Source organism: Nicotiana tabacum, chromosome 1, assembly GCF_000715075.1.
Source record: "Nicotiana tabacum cultivar K326 chromosome 1, ASM71507v2, whole genome shotgun sequence".
NCBI classification, from domain to species: Eukaryota; Viridiplantae; Streptophyta; class Magnoliopsida; order Solanales; family Solanaceae; genus Nicotiana; species Nicotiana tabacum.
In genome coordinates, this window is record NC_134080.1 from 32,386,215 (window position 1) to 32,394,717 (window position 8,503).

The window sequence follows — 8,503 nt, forward strand, 5'->3', positions numbered from 1 at the left end:
AAAGGTATCTATAATCCGTAATATAGCAAATGATATCTATAGATGTCTAATTACTACTAAAAGATAGTGTTTTATGAAAATTTTCCATAATTGGCCAGCTGAAATTACTTAAAGAAAAATGGGCCTTCTGGCATGCTTATCATGAGATGGCCCTGGCTGGATTTAAATTGGGAATTTTTCCTTCCTATACCATATATCAAATTTTATTACCAAATATGTGCATAGTATCTAAATTACCCGCCTAGTCCATATTTTTCCTACAATTTCTGTATCATTCATTTATTAGGAATTAATAGGGCAGAATCTTCCCTTAATAACGCACAAAAAATCAGGAAAGAATCTTGGGATTGATTGATTCTACATTAAATTCAAGTTTTGAAACGGAAAGGAGATCAAATCATATCACGAAAATCCTTTATCTTCAATTTATAATCAAATTATGTTCTTCGATATTCTTACAATCTCTACAAATCAAAATCTCAGTTCGTCATTAAATCAAAATCGCTACAAATCAAAATCGCTACAAATCCACCATTGACAGCCATTAAAAAACTCGAAAGCTTTGAATTCAAATTTGGGGTTTCAAAAATCATTATTTGTTTGGATTGGGTGTTGTTGAAAATAATTGGGAATATGATTTGGAGTTTATATCTCAATTTTGAGGGGTTTTGGTGAAGATTAGACTTGGTTTTGACTGAATTTCAGATTGAAACTCGAAGAAGAAGAAGACGACATATTGCAGAAATTGTAGATATTTTGTAGATAAATTGTAGATTATTTGTATTCTGATTGTAGATGCTTTATTTTCTGTTTTTACAAATAAAAAAATGACTAAAACTTCTACAAATCTTCTGAAAAATGCAATTATGTCAAAAATCCCAATTATGCTACAATTGAATGAGAATTGGGATATTAAAATTCAATGTACCCAGTTTGTAGATATTTTATAGATAATTTATAGATTTTCAACATAGATTGTAGTTTAATTGTAGTATAAATGTAGTAATTATGTAGATACCCTTACAAATAATACTGCTTTATACATACTTAAACTGATTTGTAGTATATTTGTAGATGAAGAGAAAAGTTTTGTAGTCAACATTTTTTCAACATAGATTGTAGTTTAATTGTATTATAAATGTAGTAATTTTGTAGATAATTATGAAAACAATATTGCTTTAAACATCCTAAAACTGATGTGTAGTTTATTTATAGATAAATGTAGGAGTTTTATAGATATTACCGTAAATCAGACTTCCATAGAATTTGAAATATATGTGGCATAGGAATGTAAAAATCTCTTTTATTTATTTCAAATTCTGATCAATCCAACTGTGACTACTTCATATTTTTGCTGTATCAAATGTGTGTATAAAGTGTGCGAAATCAAGAAACTCAGATTAGAAATAGAAAACGTAAAACAGAAGTAAAAATAAGAAATGGAGAATGGAGAAGTAGAGAACAGAGGAGTTTCCTCGTCGGAAACCGTCAACGGCAGCGAAGATGTATTTAGTTCAAATTCTGATCAATCCAACTGTAACTACAATTTATCTACAATTTATCTATAATTTCTGTAACATGTCTTCTTCTTCTTCTTCTTCTTCTTCTTCTTCTTCTTCTTCTTCTTCTTCTTCTTCTTCTTCTTCTTCTTCTTCTTCTTCGAGTTTCAATCTGAAATTCAACCAAAACCAAATCTAAATCTTCACCAAAACCCCTCAAAATTGAGATATAAAATCCAAAATATATTCCCAGTTATTTACAACAATACTCAATCAAAACAAATAATGATATTTGAAAACCCAAATTTGAATTCAAAGCTTCAAAGCTTTTTAATGACTGTCAATGGAGGATTTGGTTTCAGAAGATGGAAAATGGTAAAAAGAACGTGGGTATGGGTAAAACATGGGTGGGACTGAGGGGTTAGGAGAGAGAAACGTGCAGATTCCTTTAATTAAGGAGTAAAAAATATACAATTAATTATACCCTTAATTGATTATGGTATAGAATTGATAATTTGGTATACTAAGCGTAATTAAGTCAAACCTTAAACATTGAGGGTAATAAGGTTTCCTATGTGGCATAGGAATGTAAAAATTCCATTTAAACTCACTTGGCCCATACGTATTAAAGTCTAATTTGCAACTACAAATCAACTAATAACCCATTAATGTTTTATTTCGCAACTTTTATTCATTTTTACTTTAAGCTCAAATCTTAATTAATTCAAATTAAACTCATAGGGCCATGTGTATCCTTTCTTCCCACGTTAATGTCCCATTCTAAACTAAATTGCTCTTCCTTGTAAAAGGTTTACTGCTCATCAATATCTTCCTCTTTTAAAAAACTATTCTTTGAAAGATAATTAATATTTCTTCTTATCCGTGCCAACATGGTAATAATTAAATTACAACCTCATTCTAGTAACATAAGCACCTTAAGCATTCAAACAACTCGCCAAATTGATCCTAACTAAACATGAGATCACTAGTAATACTCTTAATGCTAAAGATAAGAAACTCAAATACCATGGAAACATTAGGTTTACTATAAAGAACAAAACATTTTGAAGCTACAAATCTTTTACGACCCTAAACCCGAACCCGATCGTGATGGCGCCTTTCGTGAAGATACGACCAACTGACCTTTTCCTATTTCAGTTTTAAGCAGTTAAACAATAAGAATTAAGTCTAAAACGTAGTAAATAATCCAAGAGTAAGCAGTGAACGTTACAGTTTGCGGAAATAAAAACCAACACAACCTGATACCGGGGTATCACTAGTCACGAGCATCTACCACTTCTAACATAAGTCTGAAAAGTCTACAAAGCTATTACAAAGCCACTAATAAGGGAAAAGAATTGAGATAAGGGGGGAGAAACACGGGATTGCGGACGCCAAACAGCTACCTCGTGAACTCCGAAGTCTGCCGGGAGCTCTCAGCTCTCGCTAGCAGGATCAACAACGCCTGAATCTGCACATGGGGTGCAGAGAGTAAAGTGAGTACTCCAACTCAGTCAGTAATAATCATAAATAAAGATTGAAAGCAAGAAATCACGTAAGGCACATTACAGGCTATAATGAAGCAGTAAAAGCCAGTAGATAATGAATCAGTAAAGATATGAAAAAAATCATTTAAGTTCGGTTAAAATTCATGAAATGCCTTTTCAATAATTAAGCAGGAAAATGACAGGCAATAAAAAATATAGACATATAAAAGTTTGCCCCTCGGACATAATATCAACAAGTCCACCCCTCGGGCAATATCTCAGAACAATACCAGCTCCTTGGGCTATATCTTACATCACAATGGGTACCCGCGCTCACTGGCGGTATATAGACTCCTGGAGGGGCCCCTTAAGGCCCAAGTACAATATCAAGCCATCTCGTGGCATCATCAGTAGGCTCTTGGCCTCATATCAACAAGCCACCTCGTGGCGTACAGATCTCAGGCCCTCCGCCTCATAATCGTAATCAATGTTTCATCACAACATAGGCCCTCGGCCTTACTCAGTCAGAATCTCACGGCCATTCGGGCAACAGTAAAACATAGTGCTCAGCCCAAAATATCATTTGAAATGTCATTTAAGTATTAAAGTAGAGTAATTAAAGTAGAGTAAATATGGCTGAGTTATGAAAAGAAGTAGATTATAGTATGACTGATTTCAAGTATAAAGTCAAAACAATGAGGAAATATCAATAAAGATCCACTAAGGGTTCAAATAGTTGGCACTAGGCCCAATTATGGCATTCAGCCCAAAACATGATGGTAGCAAATAGATTTCAGTCAAATAAGCGGTAAAATAGTCATTCGGGATGGACTAAGTCACAATCCCCAATGGTGCACGACCCTACGCTCGTCATCTAGCATGTGCGTCACCTCAAAATAGCACAACGATGTGAAATCCGGGGTTTCATACCCTTAGGACATCATTTACAATCATTACTCACCTCAATCCGATCCAAACTCTAGCCCACGATGCCTTTTCCACTCGAATCGGCCTCCACTCACGTCGAATCTATCCAAATCAGAATCACAACGTCAAAATATGCTAAGGAAACGAAGCCCAAGCGAAAATAATCAATTTATAGCATAAATCCCGAAATTACCAAAACCTGATTCCGGGGCCCACGTCTCAGAATATTTTAAAATTCACATCAATAGATTCCTCATCTCCCCACGAATTCATACATATTAAAAGTACCAAAATCCGACCACAAATGGTCCCTCAAATCCTCAAGTTTAGGTCTCCAATACCAAGCCCTAGTTTCTCCAAACTTTTGATCCTTAAATTCCATTAATTACAAGCCTAATCCATGAAATAATACCATAGAAACGAGTTTTAGGTCCAAAATACTTACCTCAATGAAGATCCCTTGAAACCCTTCTTCAAAATCGTCCAAAAAGCTCTCAAGCCGACTTAGAAATGGTGGAATAGCTCACAAATCGCGAAGGAAACAATTTATATTTTCTGGCCCAGGGATTTCGCATCTGCAGCCAATTACCCGCTTCTGCAGTACCGCTTTTGTGCTCAACGGACCGCTTCTACGATCATCACTTAAACGACCACTTTCCGCTTCTGTGATCCTTTTCCCTGCACCTGCACTATCGCAGATGTAGCTCCTCAGCCGCTTCTATGGCCCCAGCCTTCCTAGGCCCTTTTCGCTTCTGCGGTCCTTTTCATCGTATCTGTGGCATCGCACCTATGGTCCCCAATCCGCAGGTGCGGAAACAACAGAAGCAGCAAATCTGCAGCTTCACCAAAATTTCAAACTTCTTCGTCAACCATCCGAAATCACCCCGAGGCCCCCGAGACCTCAACCAAAAACACAAACATACACCATAACCTTATTCAAACTTATACCAACCTTCAAAACTCCTCAAACAACATCGAATCAACCAAACACATCGGATTCAAGCCTAAGTTTCCAAAATCTTCCGAATTACGCTTTTGATAAAAAACCTAAGCAATTCACGTCCGAATGACCTGAAATTTTGCACACACATCCCAAATGACACAAGAGAACTACTGTAATTCTCGAAATTCCATTTCGACCCCTATATCAAAATCTCACCTATCAACCGGAAAAGCCAAAAATCCAATTTTGCCAATTCAAGACTAAATCTACTCCGGACCTCCAAAACCCATTCTGATCACTCTCCTAAGTCCCAAATCACCTCCCAAAGTTATCCGAACCATCGAAACTCACATCCGAGCCCTCCAACACATTAGTCAACATCTGGTTGACTTCTCCAACTTAAGCTTCCTCAAAAGAGAGTAAAAATTGAAGCTGAAAATTATATTGATAAATAAAAAAATTAAAACTGAAAAATATATTTAAAATATTTTTTTTTGGGGGGGGAGGGGAGGGAAGGGGAGTAAAACGAAAAAAAATAGAAATTTAAATTACAAAAAAAGTAAATTTTTTTTATGCGGTTGGGGAGGGGGGGTAGGGGTGAGTGGTGCAGAAAAACAAAAAATAGAAATTTGAAATTGCAAAAAAAAAAATGAAGCTAAAAAAATAATTTTTTTTGCGCGGGGAGGGGGGTGGAGGGATAGTAGGGTGGGTGGTAATGGAAAAACTGAAATTTGAAAAAAAAAACTTTTTTTGGAGAGGGGGTGGGGTGAGTTGGTGAGGGTGAAGAAGGTTGAGAAGGAGTTTTGGAAAATATTTCCCTTAACTTGATAAGGAGAATATTTTCCTCCAATTGGAGGAAAATGAGATGATAAGGAAAATGTTTTCCAAAACATTTAAGCCAATCAAATATGAAAAAATTGGAAAATATTTTTCGGAAATATTTTCCTTCATACCAAACACACCCGTGATGTCTTTTTCTTTTCCTCAAACGAGTATCACTAGCAAAACATGATCTCAGCTACAAACATAAAAGGAAACTTGAGGATTTAACTAACTTCTACCCCTTTAACATGCTAAACAAACTGAACACGCATTCATTGTATGTAAAATATATCAAACAGATCCAAAGAGCCAAAACAAAATCACATCTTCAGTTATTCAATAAAAATCTGCATTACAAGGTTGAGGGTTACCTATATTGCAGAGAATAAAAAATACAGTAGTGAAAACAAACAGAAACATCAGCAAAAACAGCAGAAACAACAACGAATTAAATCTAGAACAACCCTGAATAAAGGGAGAAATTAAAAAATAACCAGATTTACAACTGGTCGTTCAAAAATAGCCTAATTTCAAAAGTAATCAAAATTTAGCCACTTTTTATGTAAAGATAAATCTGAGCGAAAATACTGTTCAAAACCCGAAAAATCTGAACTCACCGGTATACTTTGCTGGCTCCGGCATAATATACTGGAGACTGGAGCACCGGTGCTCCAAACTCCAGTATATTATGCTGGAGTTCCAGCATAAGTATACTTGAACTCCAACATATTATACTGGAATTCCAGGATAAGTATGCTGGAACTCCAGCATAATATGATGGGGTTCCAGCATAAGTACACTAGAACTCCAGCATAATATATTGGAGTTCCAGCAAGTATACCGGTCCAGCATAATATACTGGAGTTTGGAGCACCGGTGCTCCAGTCTCCAGTATATTATACCGGAGCCAGCAAAGTATACCGGTCCAACATAATTTGCTGGAGTTCATACACAGATGTACCGAACTCCAGTATATTATGCTGGACCGGTCTCTGTTGCAACAAAATAGTGGCTATTCTTCATTGACTTGGTAAGCACTGGCTATTTTTGAATGACCAGTCCGAAAATTGGCTATACCGTGCTATTTTTACCAGAATAAACCTTAGTACTTCAACCAACTTTTTAGTGAAATAAGAACCCAAAAACTAGCTTCAAGATCCCTTTTTTAAATGCTCTTTTCTCTCAAAAAAATCACTCCAAAACTCTTAAGTTTCAGCTTACCATTGGATGTTTCAGTTGTTGGTTTTTTCTCTCAAGTTTTGTATTATTTTTTTAATGTAAAAAGATGGTCTCAAATTGTGTTAGTGTGTGTGTAAAATGAAGAAAGAACAGCTTTTAAGTAGGAAGTAAAAAACACTTTTTTGGATAGTTTTTTTGTTCACTAAAAATCTGTCCAAAAGGACTGATATTTTTTTTATCAAAACCTATCCAAAGGACTGTCCAAATAGGAGAAGGTAAGTCCTTTTTCACCAAATTTAGACACAAAGTAAAGTAGTTGCATTTCTAGCATGCTTCAAATAGTAAAAACAAACCACTCTATATTCTAATCTCATCATTCTACTTCCTACTCCTCAACTTTACCAATATCAATAGCCTCCCCTGCTGATTTTGAACAAACCACCAAATAGATAATTGCATTTATACCACAAACAAATTGAAAAGCAGAACTAGAACCACTAGATTTCAGCAACTTAATAGACAACTAACTAGAACAATAGCTTAAACAAACGAGCAACTAATTGACAAGTGATTCTTCCAAGATACTAAACTTTAATTAATTAGTGCACGAATTAAACACGACAATTAGAAACTAAAAAGTTACAAACTTGAACCTAAAACTAATTTCAAATCGAACCACATTACATATTAACAGTGGGGAAAAACTATTAGAATCGATTAAGTTAAATGACGATGGAAAAAAAATTAGATTGAACATTAAACTTAAATGATCACTAAACAAAATTTAAACTACTACAACTCAGGCTATAATCAAACAACAAGGAAACAGAAAAATCAGAGACACGGAGGAAAAGATTAAGATGTGAGTTTATACCAAACTCCGGGACATTCGATGTCGAATCGAGCAACGAGAAGATGCCGAGGATGCTAAGTGATGATTGTCCGATCCCGCAGCGCATGTTTCATTTTGCCAGACACTAAATCAATAGATCCTAACGTCATGCCAAGAAGAAACAAGTGACTTTGGGTTGAAAAGAGCTATGACGGAGAAACAATGGTAGTTTGGTTAGCCGCGACAGTGAGGGTGATCAGAGAATTTATTGTTGGAGTTTTGGAGCGATCTAGAACTTCACGAATTTGAGAAAAAGAGGGGCGGCTCGGATTTTAATTTTTGCTAAATTCATGGAGATTTGTGACGGTTTAGAGGATTTGGAGGTTGGAATCGGAAAGAGGAGGTCTAGATTAGGGGGGTGAAAGTTTGGTGGTGACTGGAGGTAGCCGGTGAACGATTTTCGATGGTGACGGACGGGGGTGGTAGGTGGAGTTGGCAGAGAGAAGAGAGAGGAAGAAAAGAAGAAAATATGGGAAAAATAGGGGCAATTTTCGACCTCCTTAGGCTTTAAATACATGGATTATGAATTGAATATTAGCTGTCGGATTAGATGAGATTGAGCGGCTGAGATTGAATCTCAACCTATTAATCAAAACGACGCTGTTTAAGGCATCTTGTAAGCCCCCGCTACTAATTTGGCGTGATTTTTGCCCAACAGATGAAACAAAAACTAATTGGCCCATTTTTTCACAATTCTATTATTACACATAATATAATTAATCTAAAACACAAAATCACAAGACAAAAATGTGGT

At 35.7% G+C, this 8,503-nt stretch overlaps 1 long non-coding RNA gene across 1 annotated transcript; it reads right to left on the minus strand.

Annotated features, from left to right (window-relative positions):
* Nucleotides 1–2,681: 2,681 nt before the first annotated feature.
* Nucleotides 2,682–8,228, minus strand: LOC107795999 (uncharacterized). The gene is made up of 2 exons (XR_001650290.2): nucleotides 7,732–8,228; nucleotides 2,682–2,970 (listed from the first exon to the last, which is right to left on the minus strand). It is a non-coding gene; the product is annotated as an uncharacterized LOC107795999 (long non-coding RNA).
* Between the last annotated feature and the right edge of the window lie 275 nt (nucleotides 8,229–8,503).